The following is a 25,786-nucleotide window of genomic DNA, read 5'->3' as shown; positions in this document are numbered from 1 at the left end:
CATACTCCTGACCTTGACCTTGATTGTGGCCTTGACTCCATTGGTTATATTGACCTTGTTCTGTGACTTGTGGTCTCTCGTTTTTGACTTGTTCCTTGAGCTTGTTAATCTCAGTTGACATTGACTTGAGCATGCCCTTGATCTCTTGTAGTTCCGACTGCTCCTTGGTTACAGACGACTTACTAGTTGGAGACCTCCTGGCTGTTGGTTGCCTCTGTAGCAGATCCTGTTCCAGTTGTCGTAGGTACTTGAGAAAAACTTCCAGTGATCCTCCCTGATCATATCTATGACTTGACATGTCCTTCAGGTCCAAGCGAAGCCCAGTCCACAAAGTGTCGCGAAGTAAGACATCCCTTTCTCCTGGCTTCACCTTTCCTAACATGATGGCTTGATCCAAGATGTCCTCAAGTCTACATTCCCAATCGGCAACTGATTCCTCCTCTCCTTGCCTGGCAGTATAGAACTCGGCCATGATGTTGTGTTCTGTGTGCACCATCCCGAAGACACTGTCCAGCTTGGTGATGAGAGAGTCCAATGGAGCATCCTTATCAATGTGCATGGCGACTCTTGCTGCCTTCCCACGAAGTGATTTGTGTACGGCGTCCATGACATCTTGCTCCGAATATCTTGTACAGAGACATGTGTATTCATGTTTCCACTGGTCGAAGTCGACGTCTCCTTTCCTGTCTCCCGAGAAGTATGGAAGCTGTGGCGTCTTAGCTAGCGTAACTGTGGGTGGAATAGAGGGTTTATGTTCCTGAGTCGACTTGCTAACTGATGAGATCCACGCTAAGAGATCCTGAGGTGTATCAGCTTTGGGTTTCAAATCCAACTTCTTCAGTGACAAAACAAGTTGTTTAACCTCCTCTTCTGACATTTCCGCTTCAGCCATGTTGGAGAATAAATATGAATATACAAATGACAAACAACTGAGTAATACACGACCTAGAAAACTTGATGAGTAGATGAAACACGAAATCCGCGAAAAATACACAACACGCGACACTTGATGACTGTAAATCCGTGAAGAATTTGTAACAAAACAGATTTCAAAGCACACAGTGAAGCACGCGAGAATACGTTAGATGTAGGATTTAATGAATGTTTACATTGATTTACGTAAATGGTATGGGAGTTTACCCTTAACGAATATAAGTTTAAATAAATTACATGTTTAGAGTTACCTTTAATTTGTGTTTAGATAATAAACTAATGCAGGTAAGTAAAGTGCAGGTGTACGCGCGCAGGGGCTTATAAATATGATACGCTACATAAAGAGAGAATAGCACCAAGCAATATGAAATGAAGATATGAGAAGCGAACAATGAAATACAACCCTTAATTACCTGAACGAAATAACCAAAGGGATAAATGAACGCAAAGAAAACCCTACAACTAAACCACAAAGAGAACCTACATACTAAAACACTAAACTATGAACACAACCAACTAAAACAAACTAAACCTACAGGTTTATTAAGATATGGAACTTAAAGTAAACTAAACTAAACTAAACTAATTACTAATTACCGATTACTAAAGTATTACTAATTACCTAACACTAACTAATACACACTCACACACACAAACACATCGTGGTTGTATAGAGCAGATGTGTAACTGATACTAATAATTAATTTATGCAACTAAATAAAGTAACTAATCTTAACTAATGCTTAACTGAAGACAACACAAACAAATTCACAGTAGAATATAAACACTTAAATTACATAATATACTAGCTCCGGAGCAATAAACTAAAGGGGTACCCACAAGTTAATGAAATTAAGGCATCGTCATATACAAATGCAGAAATAATATTCAATACATGGATAGCATGAAATCACATTAACTGCAGCTGACCGAACTTCACAGGGAGGTCAAGGTCACACAAGTGTCCATATGTTAAGGTCACACAAGTGTCCATATGTTGAGGTCACACAAGTGTCCATATGTTGAGGTCACACACCATGATGCGTATACACACACGTCAACATGAAAACAATCTCAGTCTATTCACCGAACGATGATAATACGTTGTGGGCGTTGTCGTCTTTGTCCGTGGCTATCGTAGTCGTAACTGTATCTGCTGTGGCTGACGTAGGCCGAACTTCTATGGCGGTGTCCTGTCCATGTTCCTCACTGGGGGCTCCAAAATGTAGCAGCGTCAGAATGTAGTTATTGTTGTGACAAGAACCACAAAGCCACTGGGGTGTGAGGCGGATGGACTTTTATTACAAGAATGTAATAAACAAAAGCTTTAGCCTGAAACATGTTAAAATGCAGTATAAGTTTACAATCAATTGACAGGAATCACATTACTACATAACAAGTGAATTAACTTATCCAAATACATAATTACTAATCATAACTACTGTTGCCAACACGTTACCGTGACAACTCCACAGATATATAAATGAATACTATAAACATTTACAAATATGATGGATGTTACATAATATACAATAATAAATATAATTGAAATAACAATGATAACAACATACCAGGTTGGTATGACCTGAGCTCCTGCATTCAATGCATAGGTGATACTGCTGGTGTTTACGTCATCTGCAGGATGAAGAAATACCATGTGCAGATGATATTTACAACAAATGATTAAAAGAGTAACTACGGTAAAAGCTACATACAACCACATCTAACCACACATACGCACATACATCCACACATGCACCCTATTTATGGTAGCTATAATAATGCTAATAGTAATAATGCTTTAATGTGATAGGAATATGGAAAATAAGATTATTGCTAAATATTATACTTAGATGAAATATAATTAATGATTATATGTAATGCTATAAATATATAATATAACACTTACACAACTCACTGTTCTGTGAGTCAAAACGTAACATTAACCTAACTCACTGTACTGTGAGCTAAACTTAAACTATGAAAACAGTATGATAACTCACTCTAATGCGAGTTACAACCTACACTAATAACAATGTCATAACTCACTATACTGTGAGTTACCACCACATAAAATATTTACACATAGTAGAAAGTGGATACTGAGATTGAACATACTTTAAACTATAGCCAATATAACCATCAACTATCACACACAAAATCACAATAAATATATACACAAGATTAGAGATTACTAACCTTATATACATGGGAAAAACACAGTCCAGATCACCATGATCTCGATCCTAGAGACTAAACCGCAACATGCGTGATGACAACCACATAAGATACTGACCAAGAGACTAGATGAAATTAACCTTTAAATACCTAATACCTTATACGCTTGGCTGAACAGAGAACAATAGAAATTAAACACTAGCCTGAGCAAGGGACAAGCTTTAGAAGGGATTGCAGGGAGAAAAGCATGCAGTGCAAATGAGTATTGCTGAAATAGATTACATTTAAGATTAGATTGATGTTTAGAAGGGCTAAAGGTGTGATATAAAATGTTGAATATAAAATTATTGATAAAATGATTAGACTTAGGTTATTTAATGAGATTGTATATCTCATCATAATGACACACAACTTTAAAAGATTCACATGTTTATTATATTTACAACTATATACAATACAAAGTTGAATCTGCCACATCTGGCTTCTCCTGCTAGGGTCCTCTGACTCGGCTCTCTAACTGAAGCCCTGCTTCATCCTCAAGCATTTCTTCCCTTGACAGATACATCCTCTGTGCTGGGATCCTTTCGCTAGTCCCTCGGCTGATGGCCGTCACCGGCATGATGTACATCGCTGCGCTGTGCCCATCTCCTCAGTCTTCTGTGATCGTCACTCATCCAACTGGGGAGATGGAATCCTCTCCCATAGATTCTGCGCTGACAACTGTGGAACTCATCAGGCTCTGTAGGAAGTTCTACTAGAAGGTTTGAAATTTGACTTCTTCTTTTCGTCCTCCTCCTTACACATTACGTAGTTCTTGTTGGTTCTGGTGACTGTCCTGGCTGACCTTTTCTTGGCTTTGGCTTTAGGTGGTACAGGCTTCGGTCTTCTGAGAGTCGTCTGGCAAAGATCCTATGGGTAGGAAGTAGGTTCCGATGTAGGGTCCGAGATCTTCCTTCTCGTTCTTTCTTCACAACAAACACCGGATGTCCGCGTGTTAGGCTGAGAAACAACGATGTACGGGTCTTCTTTCCACTTATCAGAAAGTTTGTGCTTGCCATCGAAAGCTATGATCTTCACCAGAACATGCTCTATACAGGCTGTAATGTTCAATTCTTGACATCATAACCAGCCTTCTGATGCTCCTGGAATCCTTAGATGCTCTAGTTGCAATTTTGTGTGGACTCCTCCAGTCTTGTCCTTAGAGCCTGAACGGAGGTCAAACTGTTATGTTCCTTGTTTGCCTCTATTCCGAAGGCTAGATCAATTGGTAGTCTGGGTTCCCTCCGAATATGAGATAGAAAGGAGTAGCCCAGGACTCATGTCTTGTGGCATTGTAGACATGGACGAGAGGTGCACCACATGTTTCCAGGTAGCCTTGTTTCACTGGCTTTGAGGGTTCCAAACATGCTGAGTAAGGTTCTGTTGTAACACCTGGTCATGCCGCTCCCCAGGATGGTAGGAGTAGCCTTGATAGCGATCCTTGAGGTAGAACAGAGCTCTTCATCATCCTCTGCTCATGAAGTTGGTCTTTGGTCACTGTGGATCCTCATGGCATACCTATAGTGCATCACGAAGTGCTTGTAAAATGCGTCGGCTGTGGTCTTGCAGTTGTATTTTTAGTGGGGACAGCCAAAGCATATCTTGTAAAGTGGTCTAGATCACTAGATGTGCTGGAATCCACCCTGAAGTCTCCAACGTAAGGAAGTCCATGCAGACTAATCGCAAGGCTGTGAGGTAGTGATGGACACCAACGGAGCCTGGATGTTGGCTTTTGTCTTCCTCCCCAAGCATCTTAGCTTCGCAGGTTCTATCCAGCTTCTCAGTGTCCACATTCCCTGGCCAGTAGAAACGGTCCCTGAGCAGTGAGAGAGTTCTGTCACGTCCTGTGTCCCACGTCGCTAGAAGGCCTGGTAATGCATCATGATGAACCTTTGAGGACGTCGAAGGTAGCTCTGCCCTTCCATCCATGCTGATTCGCTGATGTAGGATTCCTCTTTCGAGTACAAGTGAGTTGGAAGGACCTGAATAGTGATGTGTTGGCCATCATGCCGGAAATTCCTGTGTGGCTTCCTTTCATCCCGACAGCTTGATCCATGGCTTAAGAGTAGAGTCTTCTTCGCTTCTGGGCCATGTGCCAATCCCTCTCAGCCATTCCTTTCAGATCTGTTGACTTTGGTGGAGATCTCTTCAATAATCGATGCTGCTGAGAGGCAGAGGGATTCCCCCACGTAGGCTGGGCACAAAACAACCCACAGATTGCCTTGACTGAGTCCTTTTTCATCATAGCTGTTCAGGGAGGAAAGCTTCTGGTATTCTGGGAGCCTTGACAAAGTATCCTGCGATCCTGTTCTTCAATCCCGGGTCTGTAGAATATGTTGAAGTCATAGGCTCCAAGCCAAGCTAGCCATCTGTGGCCTGTGGCACCAACCGTACTTGTAAGGACGTAAGTCAGAGGGTTGGTTGTCCGTTAGAACTGTAATCTTCGCCCATACAGGTAGTCGTGGAACTTCTCACACACGCCCACTTCTGAGTGCAAGGGAATCTAGACGATGTGCCGAGTGTGGTTTTTCTCAGACTTCCCTAGTCCTCGACTGTCATAACTGATTACCTTCTTTGGACACCATTCTGTTCCTGATACAGTACAGCGCCGCATTCCCTTTCCACCGGCATCTGTGTGAAGTTCAAATGGTGTCCTGTGAGTTAGGCACGCAGAACTGGCGGTGAAGTTGTGACACTTCTTTCAGATAGTTGGAAAGCTTGTTCCTGTTCCCCAATGCCATGGTTCCTAATGGTTTCTATGATTTCTTGGATTCTATGAGGCATCAGTGCTGAGAGTGGCTTTGGCTATCTCAAGAAGCTCTAAATTTCGGTAGTATTCGCAAAACCAAGAACTGTCGTACTTTGGTCGGACTTGATGGTCGTACAATTCATAATTTCCTCGACTCCTGTCTGATCCGCCATAATACCTTCCTCTGAACGATGTGTCTATGAACTTGATTTTCTTCTTGAAGTAACTAAACACCAACAGTGGAGAGCTTGAGGCCAGTTTTTACCTGTTGAATATCTATTTTAGCCTATCCAGCTGCTTCTTTCAAATGACATGAGAAGACATAATATCGTCTAGGTGGAGAGCAGATTTTCAGAAGTCCCTCGAAACACTGTTCATGAGCCGTTGATATGGCTGGCTGTTACAAAGTCCAAAGGCATTCTGTTGGCAATTTCATAGGTTTAGGGTCCAACTAAAGCTGCCTTTTCCCTTTTATGAATACTTCATTTCCACTTGGTATACCCGACTATATCCAACCTAGTGGTAATAATTAGATCCAGAGAGTGCCTCAAACATTCTAACCCTTAAAATGGAAGGTCCCTCAATAGTTTGCTGGTTGAGCTGGCGAAAGTCCACTGTTTGACGCAGTTTCCCTGTCTTCTTTCTAACTAGGCTGTCTTAAGACCTGAAGTGGGAACGTGGAACGCCTGGATGACGCCACAGAGTAGAAGTTGGTTAAGGTGCTCCTTGGTTCTTCAGACATTGTAGGTGGTATGCAATCCCATAACGTTGTTTGAAATGGGATGCCATCCTGAGGTCAATCCTGGGTCTGGACTGCTTCTGTGTGGTCATAGGTCTGTGTCAGTAGAGATATATCCAAGAAATAGTGATGACTTGTCTCCTTGTGCTAGTTCCTCACTTTGAGACGGCAGACTCATGAAGTCCATAGAGGTCAAGTACACTAGAGTCCTGAGTGGAAGCAGAGCTTGGCAGCATCCTCCAACTTGACAACTTGCACTCACAGAGGCTATGGCAAGGAATGTTGATAGCTCTAGTATTGAGGTTAGATACATGTACAGTCGACATGAAGCTTGACCACTCTCTGACAAGGAGATACAAGGGGCATGCCCAAGTGCCTGGCCCACCTGTGATCCAGTAGTGGGATGAATTATGACATGAGTAGCATGATATGGTAGGGCTGGTCAACATTAACCTGAGATATGAATCTTCGAGTTGGCAGGGATTATCTTATGAGCAGACTCTTGGCTCCTAACTTTACCTCGATAGAGTAGTTCCTTTGGCTAATTTTTCCTTAGTACTATAATTCAGGGGCGTTAAATACGTGTATGGAGATTTGCTTGCTGGAGAAAAACTCATCCAAATTTGTCCTGACACTGGCTAAGGTATATGGATAAGATGTTGGTCCCAAGTGTGATAGGCACGTCTTGTTGCAATTGGCTGTCTGGCACAACGAGTAGCATACTGTATCTTGTAGATGCACTCCCAGATCCTCTTATATCAACAACAATGACGCCACTGTAATCCTACAAGACTGACATGAAGAAGCTGCTTCAGGTTCTAGGGAACATCAGGAAAGTTCTGTCGATAATAGGCCTCAGCTATCGATGAGATCGTAGCTCCAGTGTCAAGCAAAGCCTTGGTCTTGATTCCATTAACAATAATGTTGGTTTCAGTTTAGTTTTGTCAACTCGACACTAACCGCTGATGGGTGTTGACCTTGTATCCCAGGGGTCCATGGTCCTCCCATAGGCCCCCTCTGCAAGTTTCCTTGGCCCGGCAGTGGTGCACGCATCCACGCTGAATGTGACCTGGCTGTCCACATCGGAACATCTAGGAATGTCATCCATGGTCTGATTTCCTCAACCATCCTGGATCTCAATGACCCGTAGGGTTGCCTCTGTCCTGACCTTGACAGAAAGGCTTGTTCCTTCTGGCTCCAAGTGGGCGGTCCAGTTCTGGGTGGCAAGTACCCATACCTACTGACCTTGGATACTGATTGGCACAACCACCCATTGGTCACTCTAACTGCTCCCAGACTTGTGGTATCTCGCTCTGACTTGTTCCTGAGCTTGTTAATCTCTATTGACATTGACTCTTGAGACATGCTTTGATCTCTGTAGTTCCGACTGCCCTTGGTTACAGACGACTTACTAGTTGCAGACCTCCTGGCTGTTGGTTGCCGCTGTAGAGATCCTGTTCAGTTGCCGTGGTGCTTGAGAAAACTTCAGTGATCCTCCCTGATCATATCTATGACTTGACATGTGTCCTTCAAGGTCAAGCAGAAGCCAGTCCACAAAGTGTCGTGAAGTAAGGACATCCCTTTCTCCTGGCTTCACCTTTCTAACATGATGGCTTGATCCAAGATGACCTCAAGTCTACAATCAGCAACTGATTCCCTCCTCTCCTTGCCTGGCAGTATAGAACTCGGCCATGATGTTGTGTTCTGTGTGCATTCATCCCTGAAGACACTGTCCAGCTTGGCGATGAGAGAGTCCAGTGGAGCATCCTTTATCAATGTGCATGGCGACTCTTGCTGCCTTCCACAGAGAAGTGATTTGTGTACGGCGTCCATGACATCTTGCTCGAATATCTTGTACAGAGACAGATGTATTCATGTTTCCACTGGTCGAAGTCGACGTCTCCTTTCCTGTCTCCCCGAGAGTACATGGAAGCTGTGGCGTCTTAGCTAATAGCTTTGTAACTGTGGGTGGAATAGAGGGTTTATGTTCCTGAGTCGACTTGCTAACTGATGAGGATCCACGCTAAGAGATCCTGAGGTGTATCAAAGCTTTGGGTTTCAAATCCAACTTCTTCAGTGACAAAACAAGTTGTTTAACCTCTCTTCTGACATTTCCGCTTCAGCCATGTTGGAGAATAAATATGAATATACAAATGACAAACAACTGAGTAATACACAACCTAGAAAAACTTGATGAGTAGATGAAACACGAAATCCGCGCAAAAATACACAACATATTAATTGAGCAACTGTAAATCCGTGAAGAATTTGTAACAAAACAGATTTCAAAGCACACAGTGAAGCACGCGAGAATACGTTAGATGTAGGATTTAATGAATGTTTACATTGATTTACTTAAATGGTATGGGAGTTTACCCTTAACGAATATAAGTTTAAATAAATTACATGTTTAGAGTTACCTTTAATTTGTGTTTAGATAATAAACTAATGCAGGTAAGTAAACTGCAGGTGTACGCGCGCAGGGGCTTATAAATATGATACGCTACATAAAGAGAGAATAGCACCAAGCAATATGAAATGAAGATATGAGAAGCGAACAATGAAATACAACCCTTAATTACCTGAACGAAATAACCAAAGGGATAAATGAACGCAAAGAAAACCCTACAACTAAACCACAAAGAGAACCTACATACTAAAACACTAAACTATGAACACAACCAACTAAAACAAACTAAACCTACAGGTTTATTAAGATATGGAACTTAAAGTAAACTAAACTAAACTAAACTAAACTAATTACCGATTACTAAAGTATTACTAATTACCTTTTACACTAACTAATACACACTCATTGATCACAAACACATCGTGGTTGTATAGAGCAGATGTGTAACTGATACTAATAATTAATTTATGCAACTAAATAAAGTAACTAATCTTAACTAATGCTTAACTGAAGACAACACAAAAACAAATTCACAGTAGAATAATGTAGCAGCGTGAGGATGTAGTTATTGTAGTGACATGAACCACAAAGCCACTGGGGTGTGAGGCGAATGGACTTTTATTACAACGAATGTAATAAACAAAAGCTTTAGCCTGAAACGTGTTAAAATGACAATATAAGTTTACAATCAATAATTGACAAGAATCACATTACTACATAACAAGTGAATTAACTTATCCAAATACTTAATTAAACACACACGTACACACATATATATATAACTAATCATAACTACTGCCAAAATGTTACCGTGACAACAATGATAACAACATACCAGGTTGGTATGACCTGAGCTCCTGCATTCAATGCATAGGTAACACTGCTGGTGTTTACGTCATCTGCAGGATGAATAAATACCATGTGCAGATGATAATTACAACAAATGATTAAAAGAGTAACTACGCTAAAAGCTACATACAACCACATCTAAACACACATACGCACATACATCCACACACGCACTCCATTTATGGTAGCTATAATAATGCTAATAGTAATAATGTTTTAATGTGATAGGAATATGGAAAATAAGATTATTGCTAAATATTATACTTAGATGAAATATAATTAATGATTATATGTAATGTTATAAATATATACATGTAATATAACACTTACACAACTCACTGTTCTGTGAGTCAAAACGTAACATTAACCTAACTCACTGTACTGTGAGCTAAACTTAAACTATAAAAACAGTATGATAACTCACTCTAATGCGAGTTATAACCTACACTAATAGCAATGTCATAACTCACTATACTGTGAGTTACCACCACATAAAATATTTACACATAGTAGAAAGTGGATACTGAGATTAAACATACTTTAAACTATAGCCAATATAACCATCAACTATCACACACAAAACCACAATAAAATATACACAAGACAAGAGATAACTAACCTTATATACATGGGGAAAACAGTCCAGATCACCATGATCTCGATCCTAGAGACTAAACCGCAACATGCGCGATGACAACCACATAAGATACTGACCAAGAGACTAGATGAAATTAACTTTTAAATACCTAATACCTTATACGCTTGGCTGAACAGAGAACAATAGAACTTACACACTAGTCTGAGGAAGGGACATGCTTTAGAAGGGATTGCAGGGAGAAAAGCATGCAGTGCAAATGAGTATTGCTGAAATAGATTACATTTAAGATTAGCTTGATGTTTAGAAGGGCTAAGGGTGTGATATAAAATGTTGAATATAAAATTATTGATAAAATGATTAGACTTAGGTTATTTAATGAGATTGTATATCTCATCATAATGACACACAACTTTAAAAGATTCACATGTTTATAATATTTACAACTATAAACAATACAAAGTTGAATCTGCCACATACTTCCCCCTCCACACAAATGACGTCCTCGTCATTTACTTGAGTGAAGAAGGTTCACAACAAACTGTGACATAGCACATTCCAAATTGCTCGAACACACCTGCTGAGGCCAAGCGCTCTACTAGGTCGGATCTATCGTCCCAGTCGTTGATTGTCGTCTGGCTCATGACGTAATCCCCCGAGCGCTGCCATTCCGGTGGTCTCCTCTCACGACGTGAAGTCCTTGGTGGTGGTTTAGGTGTAGGTCTGGTTCGGACTGGAGGCGAGTCAGGAGTTCTGGCTTTTCCTGCTAGGTCCTCTGGATTCGGCTCTAACTGAGGTTCTGCTTTATCCTCAAGCATTTCTTCCTTGACAGATACATCCTCTGTGCTGGGATCCTCACTAGTCCCCGGCTGATGGCCGTCACCATCAGAAGATGCGCTGCCCATCTCCTCAGTCTTCAGATCGTCACCATCCAACTGGGAGATGGAATCCTCTTCCATAGATTCTGCGCTGACAACTGCGGAATCATCAGGCTCTGTAGGAAGTTCTACTTGAAGGCTTGAAATTGACCTTATTTCGTCCTCCTCCGACACATTAGTTTCTGTTGGTTCTGTGACTGTCCTGGCCGACCTTTTTCTTGGCTTTGGTTTAGGTGGTACAGGCTTGGTCTTCTGAGAGTCGTCTGGCAAAGATCCGATGGGTAGAAGCAGGTTCCGATGTAGGGTCCGAGACCTTCCTTTCCCTCGTTCTTTCTTCACAACAAACACCGGGATGTCCGTGTTAGGCTGAGAAACAACGATGTACGGGTCCTCTTCCCACTTATCAGAAAGTTTGTGCTTGCCATCGAAAGCTAGGATCTTCACCAGAACACGCTCTCCAGGCTGTAATGTAGCTCCCCTAACCTTGACATCATAACCTGCCCTCTGATGCTCCTGGGAATCCTTAGATGCTCTAGTTGCAATTTTGTAGGACTCCTCCAGTCTTGTCCTTAGAGCCTGAACGTAGGAGGTCAAACTGTTATGTTCCTTGTTTAGCTCTATTCCGAAGGCTAGATCAATTGGTAGTCTGGGTTCCCTTCCGAATATGAGATAGAAAGGGGAGTAGCCCGTGGACTCATGTCTTGTGGCATTGTAGACATGGACGAGAGGTGCAACACATGTTTTCCAGTCTTGTTTCTGTTCTGGCTTGAGGGTTCCCAACATGTTGAGCAAGGTTCTGTTGTAACACTCGGTCATGCCGTTCCCCATAGGATGGTAGGGAGTAGTCCTTGATTGGGCGATTCCGAGTGTAGAACAGAGCTCTTTCATCATCCTGCTCATGAAGTTGGCTCCTTGGTCACTGTGGATCCTCATGGGCATACCATAGTGCATCACGAAGTGCTTGTAAAATGCGTCGGCTGTGGTCTTGGCAGTTGTATTTTTAGTGGGGACAGCCAAAGCATATCTTGTAAAGTGGTCTGTGATCACTAGGATGTGCTGGAATCCACCCTTGGAAGTCTCCAACGTAAGGAAGTCCATGCAGACTAATTCCAAAGGCTGTGAGGTAGTGATGGACACTAACGGAGCTCGGATGTTGGTTTTTGTCTTCCTCCTCAAGCATCTGTTGCAGGTTCTTATCCAGTTTTCAGTGTCCGCTTGCATTCCTGGCCAGTAGAAACGGTCCCTGAGCAGTGAGAGAGTTCTGTCACGTCCTGGGTGTCCCACGTCGTTATGAAGGCCTTGCAATGCATCATGGATGAACCTTGATGGACGTACGAGTTGTAATTTTGTCTCTCCATCCATGTTGATTCGCCGATGTAGGATTCCTCTTTCGAGTACAAGTGAGTTGAAGGACCTGAATAGTGATGTGTTGGCCATCGTGCTCGGAAATTCCTGTCTGTGTGGCTTCCTCTTCATCCTGACAGCTTGGATCCATGGCTTAAGAGTAGAGTCTTCGGCTTGGGCCATGTGCCAATCCCTCTCAGTCATTCCTTTCAGATCTGTTGACTTGGTGGACATCTCTTCGTCAATCGATGCTGCTGAGAGGCAGAGGGATTCCACGTAGGGCTGGGCATGAACAACTCCACAGATTGCCTTGACTGAGTCCATCGATAGCTGTTCCGAGGAAAGCTTCTGGTATTCTGGGAGCCTTGACAAAGTATCCGCATCCGTGTTCTTCAATCCCGGTCTGTAGAATATGTTGAAGTCATAGGCTCCAAGCGCTGCTAGCCATCTGTGGCCTGTGGCATCCAACTTGGCACTTGTAAGGACGTAAGTCAGAGGGTTGTTGTCTGTTAGAACTGTAATCTTCGCTCCATACAGGTAGTCGTGGAACTTCTCACATACGGCCCACTTGAGTGCAAGGAATTCCAGACGATGTGCCGAGTGGTTTCTTTCAGACTTCCCTAGTCCTCGACTGTCATAACTGATTACCTTCTTGACACCATTCTGTTCCTGATACAGTACAGCGCCGATTCCCTTTCCACTGGCATCTGTGTGAAGTTCAAATGGTGTCCCGTAGTTAGGGTACGCTAGGACTGGCGGTGAAGTTAGCATTTCTTTCAGATAGTTGAAAGCTTGTTCCTGTTCCTCCCCCCAATGCCATGGTTCCCCTAATGGTTTCTATGATTTCTTGGATTTCCCATGAGGCATCAGTGCTGAGAGTGGCTTGGCTATCTTGGCGAAGTCTTTTACAAATTTTCGGTAGTAGCCCGCAAAACCAAGGAACTGTCGTACTTCTGTCGGACTTGATGGTCGTGGCCAATTCAGTACTCTCTCGACCTTGTCTGGATCCGCCATAATACCTTCCTCTGAAACGATGTGGCCCAGGAACTTGATTTTCTTCTTGAAGAACGAACACTTGTCAGGTGAGAGCTTGAGGCCAGTTTCTTTAATTCGCTGAAATACCTGCTTCAGTCTATCCAGCTGCTCTTCAAATGATGATGAGAAGATGATAATATCGTCTAGGTAGATGAGGCAGATTTTCAGGTGAAGTCCCTCGAAACACTCGTTCATGAGCCGTTGATACGTGGCTGGGCTGTTACAAAGTCCAAAGGGCATTCTGTTGTACTCATAGAAGCCTAGGGGTCCAACTGTAAAAGCGGTTCTTTCCTTATGAGTCACTTCGATTTCCACTTGGTGATACCCGGACTTCATATCCAACGTAGTGTAATACCGAGATCCAGAGAGTGCCTCAAACATCTCCTCAATCCTTGAAATTGCGTAGTTGTCCTTAATAGTTTGCTGGTTGAGCTGGCGAAAGTCCACACATAGACGCAGTTTCCCTGTCTTCTTTCTAACTAGGACAACGTTGGATGACCATGGGGAACGTGAACGCCTGATGACGCCACAGAGTAGAAGTTGGTTAAGGTGCTCCTTGACTTCTTCGTACATTGCAGGTGGTATGCACCGATAACGTTGCTTGAATGGGATGTCATCCTTGAGGTCAATCCTGTGTCTGACTGCTTCTGTGTGGCCTAGGTCTGTGTCGCCAGTAGAGAAGATATCCAAGTAGTCAGTGATGACTTGTCTCCCTTGTGCTAGTTCCTCACTTGAGACGGCAGACTCGTTGAAGTCCATGAGGTCAAGTACACTAGAGTCCTGAGTGGAAGCAGAGCTTGGTACATCCTCCAACTTGACAACTTGCAATTCACAGAGTATTGCGTGGCAAGGAATGCTGATAGCTCTTGTATTGAGGTTAGATACATGTACGTCGACATGAAGCTTCTGACCACTTCCATCATATGAGACAAGTGTGGGCGTGATGTCAAGGTCATCTGGTATCTGTGATCCAGTAGTGGGATGAACTATGACATGAGTAGCATGATATGGTAGGGGCTGGTCAACATAACCTGAGATATGAATCTCCGAGTTGGCAGGGATTATCTTGCGAGCAGACTCTTGGCTCCTAACTTTACCGATAGAGTAGTTCCTTTTGGCTAATTCTTTTTCCCTTAGTACTATACTCCTGAAGGTTAAATACGGTGTATGGAGATTTGCTTGCTGGAGAAAACTTGGTCCAAATTTGTCCTGACACTGGTTAAGGTATATGGATAAGATGTTGGTCCCAAGTGTGATAGGTACTGTCTTGTTGTACTGGCTGTCTGGCACAACGAGTAGCATACTCTGTATCTTGGTAGATGCACTCCCAGATCCCTCTATATCAACAACAATGACGCCACTGTAATCCGCGCACTCGACATGAAGAAGCTGCTTCAGTGGTTCTAGGGGAACATCAGGAAAGTTCTGTCGATAATAGGCCTCAGCTATCGATGAGATCGTAGCTCCAGTGTCAAGCAAAGCCTTGGTCTTGATTCCATTAACAATAATGTTGGTTTCAGTTGGTTTGCCTACCAACTCGGACACTAACCGTTGATGGGTGTTGACCTTGTATCCTAGGCCCATGGTCCGCCCCTCCCCATAGGCCCCTGCAAGTTTCCCTGGCCCGGTAGTGGTGCACGGCATCCACGCTGAATGTGACCTGGCTGTCCACATCGGAAACATCTAGGAATGTCATCCATGGTCTGATTTCCTTGGAACCATCCCGGATCTCCACGACCTGTAGGGTTGCCTCGTCCTTGACCTTGACAGAAAGGCTTGTTCCTTCTTGGCCTTGGTGGGCGTGTCCAGTTCCTGGGTGGCAAGTACCCATACGCCTGACCTTGACATTGATTATGGCCATGACTCCATTGGTTACCTTGACCTTGTTCTGTGACTTGTGGTATCTCGTTCTTGACTTGTTCCTTGAGCTTGTTAATCTCAGTTGACATTGACTTGAGCATGCCCTTGATCTCTTGTAGTTCCGACTGCTCCTTGGTTACAGACGACTTACTAGTTGCAGACCTCCTGGCTGTTGGTTGCCGCTGTAGCAGATCCTGTTCCAGTTGTCGTAGGTACTTGAGAAAAACTTCCAGTGATCCTCCCTGATCATATCTATGACTTGACATGTCTTTCAGGTCCAAGCGAAGCCCAGTCCACAAAGTGTCGTGAAGTAAGACATCCCTTTCTCCTGGCTTCACCTTTCCTAACATGATTGCTTGATCCAAGATGTCCTCAAGTCTACATTCCCATTCGGCAACTGATTCCTCCTCTCCTTGCCTAGCAGTATAGAACTCGACCATGATGTTATGTTCTGTATGCACCATCCCGAAGACACTGTCCAGCTTGGTGATGAGAGAATCCAATGGAGCATCCTTATCAATGTGCATGGCGACTCTTGCTGCCTTCCCACGAAGTGATGTTTACGGCGTCCATGACATCTTGCTCCGAATATCTTGTACAGAGACATGTGTATTCATGTTTCCACTAGTCGAAGTCGACGTCCCCTTTCCTGTCTCCCGAGAAGTATGGAAGCTGTGGCCTCTTAGCTAGCCTAACTGTGGGTGGAATAGAGGGTTTATGTTCCTGAGTCCACTAGCTAACTGATGTGATCCACGCTGTAAGATCCTGAGGTGTATCAGCTTTGGGTTTCAAATCCAACTTCTTCAGTGACAAAACAAGTTGTTTCACCTCCTCTTCTGACATTTCTGCTTCAGCCATGTTGGAGAATAAATATGAATACACAAATGACAAACAACTGAGTAATACACGACCTAGAAAACTTGATGAGTAGATGAAACACGAAATCCGCGAAAAATACACAACACGCGACACTTGATGACTGTAAATCCGTGAAGAATTTGTAACAAAACAGATTTCAAAGCACACAGTGAAGCACGCGAGAATACGTTAGATGTAGGATTTAATGAATGTTTACATTGATTTACGTAAATGGTATGGGAGAGTTTCCCTTAACGAATATAAGTTTAAATAATTACATGTTTAGAGTTACCTTTAATTTATGTTTAGATAATAAACTAATGCAGGTAGGTAAAGTGCAGGTGTACGCGCGCAGGGGCTTATAAATATGATACGCTACATAAAGAGAGAATAACACCAAGCAATATGAAATGAAGATATGAGAAGCGAACAATGAAATACAACCTGAACGAAATAACCAAAGGGATAAATGAACGCAAAGAAAACCCTACAACTAAACTTCAAAGAGAACCTACATACTAAAACACTAAACTATGAACACAACCAACTAAAACAAACTAAACCTACAGGTTTATTAAGATATGGAACTTAAAGTAAAGTAAACTAACTAAACTAATTACCGATTACTAAAGTAAATACTTGATATTACTAATTACCTAACACTAACTAATACACACTCACACACACAAACACATCGTGGTTGTATAGAGCAGATGTGTAACTGATACTAATAATTAATATATGCAACTAAATAAAGTAACTAATCTTAACTAACAGAAACAAATTCACAGTAGAATATAAACACTTAAATTACATAATATACTAGCTCCGGAGCAATAAACTAAAGGGGTACCCACAAGTTAATTAAATTAAGGCATCATCATATACAAATGCAGAAATAATATTCAATACATGGATAGCATGAAATCACATTAACTGCAGCTGGCCGAACTTCACAGGGAGGTCAAGGTCACACAAGCGTCCATATGTTAAGGTTACACAAGTGTCCATATGTTGAGGTCACACACTATGATGCGTACACACACACGTCAACATGAAAACAATCTCCAACAGAGTCTATTCCCCGACCGATGATAATACGTTGTGGGCATTGTCGTCTTTGTCCATGGCTATCGTAGTCGTAACTGTATCTGCTGTGGCTGACGTAAGCCGATCTTCTATGGCGGTGTCCTGTCCATGATTCCTCACTGGGGGCTCAAAATTTGTAAGCAGCGTCAGGATGTAGTTATTGTAATGACAAGAACCACAAAGCCACTGGGGTGTGAGGCGGATGGACTTTTATTACAACGAATGTAATAAACAAAAGCTTTAGCCTGAAACATGTTAAAATGACAATATAAGTTTACAATCAATAATTGACAAGAATCACATTACTACATAACAAGTGAATTAACTTATCCAAATGCTTAATTAAACACACACGTACACGTGCTGGTGTTTACGTCATCTGCAGGATGAATAAATACCATGTGCAGATGATATTTACAACAAATGATTAAAAGAGTAACTACGCTAAAAGCTACATACAACCACATCTAACCACACATACGCACATACATCCACACACGCACTCCATTTATGGTAGCTATAATAATGCTAATAGTAATAATGCTTTAATGTGATAGGAATATGGAAAATAAGATTATTGCTAAATATTATACTTAGATGAAATATAATTAATGATTATATGTAATGTTATAAATATATAATATAACACTTACACAACTCACTGTTCTGTGAGTCAAAACGTAACATTAACCTAACTCACTGTACTGTGAGCTAAACTTAAACTATAAAAACAGTATGATAACTCACTCTAATGCGAGTTATAACCTACACTAATAGCAATGTCATAACTCACTATACTGTGAGTTACCACTACATAAAATATTTACACATAGTAGAAAGCGGATACTGAGATTAAACATACTTTAAACTATAGCCAAAAACAGTCCAGATCACCATGATCTCGATCCTAGAGATTAAACCGCAACATGCGCGATGACAACCACATAAGATACTGACCAAGAGACTAGATGAAATTAACTTTTAAATACCTAATACCTTATACGCTTGGCTGAACAGAGAACAATAGAACTTACACACTAGTCTGAGGAAGGGACATGCTTTAGAAGGGATTGCAGGGAGAAAAGCATGCAGTGCAAATGAGTATTGCTGAAAAAGATTACATTTAAGATTAGCTTGACGTTTAGAAGGGCTAAGGGTGTGATATAAAATGTTGAATATAAAATGATTAAACTTAGGTTATTTAATGAGATTGTATATCTCATCATAATGACACACAACTTTAAAAGATTCACATGTTTATTATATTTACAACTATATACAATACACAGTTGAATCTGCCACATAAACTCTACTGACAAACATTTGGAATTCCTAACTATTTATTTCAAATTGAAACAATAAAAAGATTACGATTCGTTGAACGATACAGAATGGGGTGTGTCCTACAATAACCACTGAAATACAGAATGGGATGTGTCCTACAATAACCAATGAAATACAGAATGGGGTGTGTCCTACAATAACCACTGAAATACAGAATGGGATGTGTCCTACAATAACCACTGAAATACAGAATGGGGTGTGTCCTACAAGAACCACTGAAATACAGAATGGGGCGTGTCCTACAATAACCACTGAAATACAGAATGTGGTATGTCCTACAATAACCACTGAAATACAGAATGGGGTGTGTCCTACAATAACCAATGAAATACAGAATGTGGTGTGTCCTACAATAACCACTGAAATACAGAATGGGATGTGTCCTACAATAACCAATGAAATACAGAATTGGGTGTGTCCTACAATAACCACTGAAATACAGAATGTGGTGTGTCCTACAATAACCACTGAAATACAGAATGGGGTGTGTCCTACAATTACCACTGAAATACAGAATGGGGTGTGTCTTACAATAACCACTGAAATACAGAATGTGGTGTGTCCTACAATAACCAATGAAATACAGAATGTGGTGTGTCCTACAATAACCACTGAAATACAGAATGGGATGTGTCCTACAATAACCACTGAAATACAGAATGGGGTGTGTCCTACAATAACCACTGAAATACAGAATGGGGTGTGTCCTACAATAACCACTGAAATACAGAATGGGGTGTGTCCTACAATAACCACTGAAATACAGAATGGGATGTGTCCTACAATAACCACTGAAATACAGAATGGGGGTGTCCTACAATAACCACTGAAATACAGAATGGGGGTGTGTCTACTACTGAAATACAGAATGGGGTGTGTCCTACAACCACTGAAATACAGAATGGGGTGTGTCCTACAATAACCAATGAAATACAGAATGTGGTGTGTCCTACAATAACCACTGAAATACAGAATGGGATGTGTCCTACAATAACCACTGAAATACAGAATGGGGTGTGTCCTACAATAACCAATGAAATACAGAATGTGGTGTGTCCTACAATAACCACTGAAATACAGAATGGGATGTGTCCTACAATAACCACTGAAATACAGAATGGGATGTGTCCTACAATAGCCTCTGAAGTACAGAATGGGGTGTGTCCTACAATAACCACTGAAATACTGAATGGGGTGTGTCCTACAATAACCACTGAAATACAGAATGGGGTGTGTCCTACAATTACCACTGAAATACAGAATGGGATGTGTCCTACAATTACCAATGAAATACAGAATGTGGTGTGTCCTACAATAACCACTGAAATACAGAATGGGGTGTGTCCTACAATAACCAATGAAATACAGAATGGGGTGTGTCCTACAGAATGGGGGTGTGTCCTACAATAACCACTGAAATACAGAATGGGGTGTGTCCTACAATAACCAATGAAATACAGAATGGGATGTGTCCTACAATAACCACTGAAATACAGAATGGGGTGTGTCCTACAATAACCACTGAAATACAGAATGGGGTGTGTCCTACAATAACCACTGAAATACAGAATGGGGTGTGTCCTACAATAACCAATGAAATACAGAATGGGGTGTGTCCTACAATAACCACTGAAATACAGAATGGGGTGTGTCCTACAATAACCAATGAAATACAGAATGGGGTGTGTCCTACAATAACCAATGAAATACAGAATGTGTGTCCTACAATAACCAATGAAATACAGAATGGGGTGTGTCCTACAATAACCAATGAAATACAGAATGGGGTGTGTCCTACAATAACCACTGAAATACAGAATGGGATGTGTCCTACAATAACCACTGAAATACAGATGGGGTGTGTCCTACAATAACCAATGAAATACAGAATGGGGTGTGTCCTACAATAACCAATGAAATACAGAATGGGGTGTGTCCTACAATAACCACTGAAATACAGAATGGGGTGTGTCCTACAATAACCAATGAAATACAGAATGGGGTGTGTCCTACAATAACCAATGAAATACAGAATGGGGTGTGTCCTACAATAACCAATGAAATACAGAATGGGATGTGTCCTACAATAACCACTGAAATACAGAATGGGGTGTGTCCTACAATAACCACTGAAATACAGAATGGGGTGTGTCCTACAATAACCACTGAAATACAGAATGGGGTGTGTCCTACAATAACCAATGAAATACAGAATGGGGTGTGTCCTACAATAACCAATGAAATACAGAATGGGGTGTGTCCTACAATAACCAATGAAATACAGAATGGGGTGTGTCCTACAATAACCAATGAAATACAGAATGGGGTGTGTCCTACAATAACCAATGAAATACAGAATGGGGTGTGTCCTACAATAACCACTGAAATACAGAATGGGGTGTGTCCTACAATAACCACTGAAATACAGAATGGGATGTGTCCTACAATAACCACTGAAATACAGAATGGGGTGTGTCCTACAATAACCAATGAAATACAGAATGGGGTGTGTCCTACAATAACCACTGAAATACAGAATGGGGTGTGTCCTACAATAACCAATGAAATACAGAATGGGGTGTGTCCTACAATAACCAATGAAATACAGAATGGGGTGTGTCCTACAATAACCACTGAAATACAGAATGGGGTGTGTCCTACAATAACCACTGAAATACAGAATGGGGTGTGTCCTACAATAACCACTGAAATACAGAATGGGGTGTGTCCTACAATAACCAATGAAATACAGAATGGGGTGTGTCCTACAATAACCACTGAAATACAGAATGGGGTGTGTCCTACAATAACCACTGAAATACAGAATGGGGTGTGTCCTACAATAACCAATGAAATACAGAATGGGGTGTGTCCTACAATAACCAATGAAATACAGAATGGGTGTGTCCTACAATAACCAATGAAATACAGAATGGGGTGTGTCCTACAATAACCAATGAAATACAGAATGGGGTGTGTCCTACAATAACCACTGAAATACAGAATGGGGTGTGTCCTACAATAACCACTGAAATACAGAATGGGGTGTGTCCTACAATAACCACTGAAATACAGAATGGGATGTGTCCTACAATAACCACTGAAATACAGAATGGGGTGTGTCCTACAATAACCACTGAAATACAGAATGGGGTGTGTCCTACAATAACCAATGAAATACAGAATGGGGTGTGTCCTACAATAACCACTGAAATACAGAATGGGGTGTGTCCTACAATAACCACTGAAATACAGAATGGGGTGTGTCCTACAATAACCAATGAAATACAGAATGGGGTGTGTCCTACAATAACCAATGAAATACAGAATGGGGTGTGTGTCTAATAACCACTGAAATACAGAATGGGGTGTGTCCTACAATAACCAATGAAATACAGAATGGGGTGTGTCCTACAATAACCACTGAAATACAGAATGGGGTGTGTCCTACAATAACCACTGAAATACAGAATGGGGTGTGTCCTACAATAACCACTGAAATACAGAATGGGGTGTGTCCTACAATAACCACTGAAATACAGAATGGGGTGTGTCAATAACCACTGAAATACACAATAACCACTGAAATACAGAATGGGGTGTGTCCTACAATAACCACTGAAATACAGAATGGGGTGTGTCCTACAATAACCACTGAAATACAGAATGAGGTGTGTCCTACAATAACCACTGAAATACAGAATGGGGTGTGTCCTACAATAACCACTGAAATACAGAATGGGGTGTGTCCTACAATAACCACTGAAATACAGAATGGGGTGTGTCCTACAATAACCACTGAAATACAGAATGGGGTGTGTCCTACAATAACCACTGAAATCAGAATGAGGAGTGTCCTACAATAACCACTGAAATGACCAGACAGAGGGGATTCTTAATCCTGCTAATCCTGCTAACTGGCACTAATCTTGTTGGTACATTTACTGGATGCTTGGATGCTTACAATAGGATGCTTGGATTACAATAAATGCGCTTACTCTGGGCCATGTCTTAATCACCCTAAATTGGTGTTTGCTTAATGTCATTCTAATATAGGTGATGACATGTTTACCTTATAATATAAATTATTCAACAGTGTGGACATAGCTTTTTGTCTTACTGAAAGGTTTGTCTAACAGTTGAGTCCGTAATACCTTAGGCTAGGATTTATCTAGAACATCTGTGAAATTGTGTAATCGGAACTTATACCTTTTTCAATAGTATGTCTGTGAGATGAGTTTTATTACTTTTCACTGGAGTCTTTCTCTAAGCTATTACTGATCATGATGAAACTAATATTCTATGTTTATATATTCCTAGTATCTGAATTTTAATATATCGCTTGTAGTGGTAATAATTGATAACTAATTTTGGTAAGAATTATTACTCTATGATAGGACCAAGAACAAATATCGAGTTATCCGAACTTCGAGACATCCGACCAGGGCATATCATCACATATCACTATGAAAGAAAACAAAACAAAAAGTAGATTTCATGTATATTCAATTTGGGTTCAGATCAATGTTGTTCTATTTCGGAATCGGATTATGAATCAAGTTGTGTTTAATTAGCCATATCACAAAGAAATATGAAACTATTCCTTTCGGGATATGGAGATGGCAGCTGCAAAATGATAAATATTCTCGGGAACAACCAACTAAAGCAGATAATTTCAAATCGTTATCATAGGGTGAGTTTACACAAAACATAACTACGTAATGTTGATTTAAACAGTATTTTTTTCCCGAAATGTAATATACATTAAACATTATTAAGTTACAAAAAGGAGATCCTGTTTCCTTTTTGTAACTTAAAGCAAACAGGCTGCATCAGCCTATGTAAATGCTTCTCCATTACTACGTAATGTTCAGTATTGTTGACTTGTGACAGTGTTGTAAACACCATGACGGAAGAGGGAAGTATTCCACAAATCAGTGACAGAAAAAAAACTACCCTGCAGCCTGTCAATATTTACTGTCCATGTCAGGCAGCCATATGGTGCGTGCGTTGAAACGTGTAGATATCTCCCAGGTTGTGTTATCAACATATATCTACTATATCCACGATACAAATGATGAACATTCTGCTAGTGAGCATGGGTGTAATTAGTCCCCATTCGGTCCCCCGGGAGCAGGGCAATTGCCACCCGGACAAATGCCGGGTATGGTATTTATGTCAAAATGAAATAATGAAATTATTGTTGAAACTGAAATATGTTATTTTTATTTTGGGGTGGGAATTGTCCAGGTGGGAATTGTCCTAGACCCCGGTCCCCCCAACCCACAAAACGATCCCCACGTTGCAGTTTCATACTTTAACGATGGTAGGTCTACGTGTTGCCGGAACCAGATGCTCATGGGCCGCAGCCCCAGATTAACCATCATATCTGACTCTTTCTCATGGATTTTACCAAAGAGGTTACGTCCTAGAAACTGGGTCGTCTGCTTTCACCCTACACCATTCATACTGAAATATTGTTCAGACCAAAATCACTCATTAGCGGCTATCAAGTGGAAACAAAGGTAAGTAGGTAGGTATATAAGGTTTTAGGGCGACCTTGGGCCTTAAAAGGCCTATATGCGCCCAACACTTAACAAACTGTTATATTTTTGTTCAGTTAAATTACATCGTACTTACCCGTTTTAACGAGGAAGTCTAAAACAGCTCTTTGTATGCAACCATACATTAAATTATCGCCAAGTATTGCGTTCATTGAAAAAGTATTTTGGGTTTTGTTAAGCACAGTTTCTTTAAGAGCCTTACGTGGGTTTTCATGAGCTGGACATTCAATGAGGTAGTGCTGAACTGTTTCTGGGCAGTGTAAGTTACAGCTTTCACACAGAGGAGATAGGTCTTTATCTAAAATACTTCTATATGCCTTTAATCCACAATGTCCCAGCCTGAGACGAGTTAAAACAACTTCATCTCTGCGACAACGCCGACGAATTTTAAAATGTTTGTTTACTACAGGACAAGTAGAGTACATGTGTCTACCTGTAGTTTCATTATCCCATTTATTTTGCCAAGATGCAGTTATTGAAGATGAAATGACAAACCAGTAATCTCTTGGAATGGGCTTAATTGAATGAATATCTGGCTGTGGTCTATTGCAAGCCATCTTAGCAATTGTGTCAACTACTTCGTTTCCAGCTACACCAACATGTGCAGGAATCCAAACAATATCACAGCTGATGTACATGGAGTTTAAAACAGTATCAAGATACAAGACGTCGTATAGTATGTCACTGCGTGGACCTTGTACGCCTGATTGAATTGCTTGTACAGCTGACAACGAATCAGTAAAAATTATTGCTTCGTGTTCATTATCTTTTACCCATTTTAAAGCTTGAAGTATGGATGTCAGTTCTGCTGCAAATACAGACAGATGATCAGTCAATCTAAATCTTTTGGATAAACCAATATCGGGAATATAAAAAGCTCCACCAACATGACCGGTTCTGGGATCCTTTGAAGCATCAGTGTAAATATGAGTAAAATTGCTATATTTGGTGTGAATGTAATCTTGGGTTAGGATTTTAATAACACTTGATGACATTTGTTTGTTTACAAGCTCCGATAAATCCTGTGAAATCGAAGGTTGTGTTAAAGTCCATGGAACCGTTTTAGGGAGAGATCGAGCAGCATTCAACTGAAGATTGTTCAACTTGTACTGTAATGCAAATTGTTGTACAAGTAATCCAAACGGTGGTTTTCCATGATTCCAATCACACATGACATATTCCACACAATCACACAATATATCAGTTGCTGGTTGATACCTAGATGAAGCTTTTAAGGATAAATAGTACTTAAGGGCAACTTTAAGACGATGATATTGCAAAGGAGGTTCTGAGCATTCCACCTGCAGGGAAGAAACTGGAGT

General features: G+C 41.2%; 1 long non-coding RNA gene across 1 annotated transcript; it reads right to left on the bottom strand.

Moving 5' to 3' along the window:
• Positions 1-2,213: 2,213 nt before the first annotated feature.
• LOC124291043 lies at positions 2,214-3,202 on the bottom strand. The gene is made up of 2 exons (XR_006902127.1): positions 3,133-3,202; positions 2,214-2,568 (listed from the first exon to the last, which is right to left on the bottom strand). It is a non-coding gene; the product is annotated as an uncharacterized LOC124291043 (long non-coding RNA).
• Positions 3,203-25,786: the final 22,584 nt, after the last annotated feature.

The sequence above is a fragment of the Haliotis rubra genome, unplaced genomic scaffold (genome assembly GCF_003918875.1).
Source record: "Haliotis rubra isolate DU_JTF1 unplaced genomic scaffold, ASM391887v1 Scf48, whole genome shotgun sequence".
NCBI lineage: Eukaryota > Metazoa > Mollusca > Gastropoda > Lepetellida > Haliotidae > Haliotis > Haliotis rubra.
Note: the sequence above shows the minus strand (reverse complement) of the source record. Positions and strands in the feature narration are given on the sequence as shown.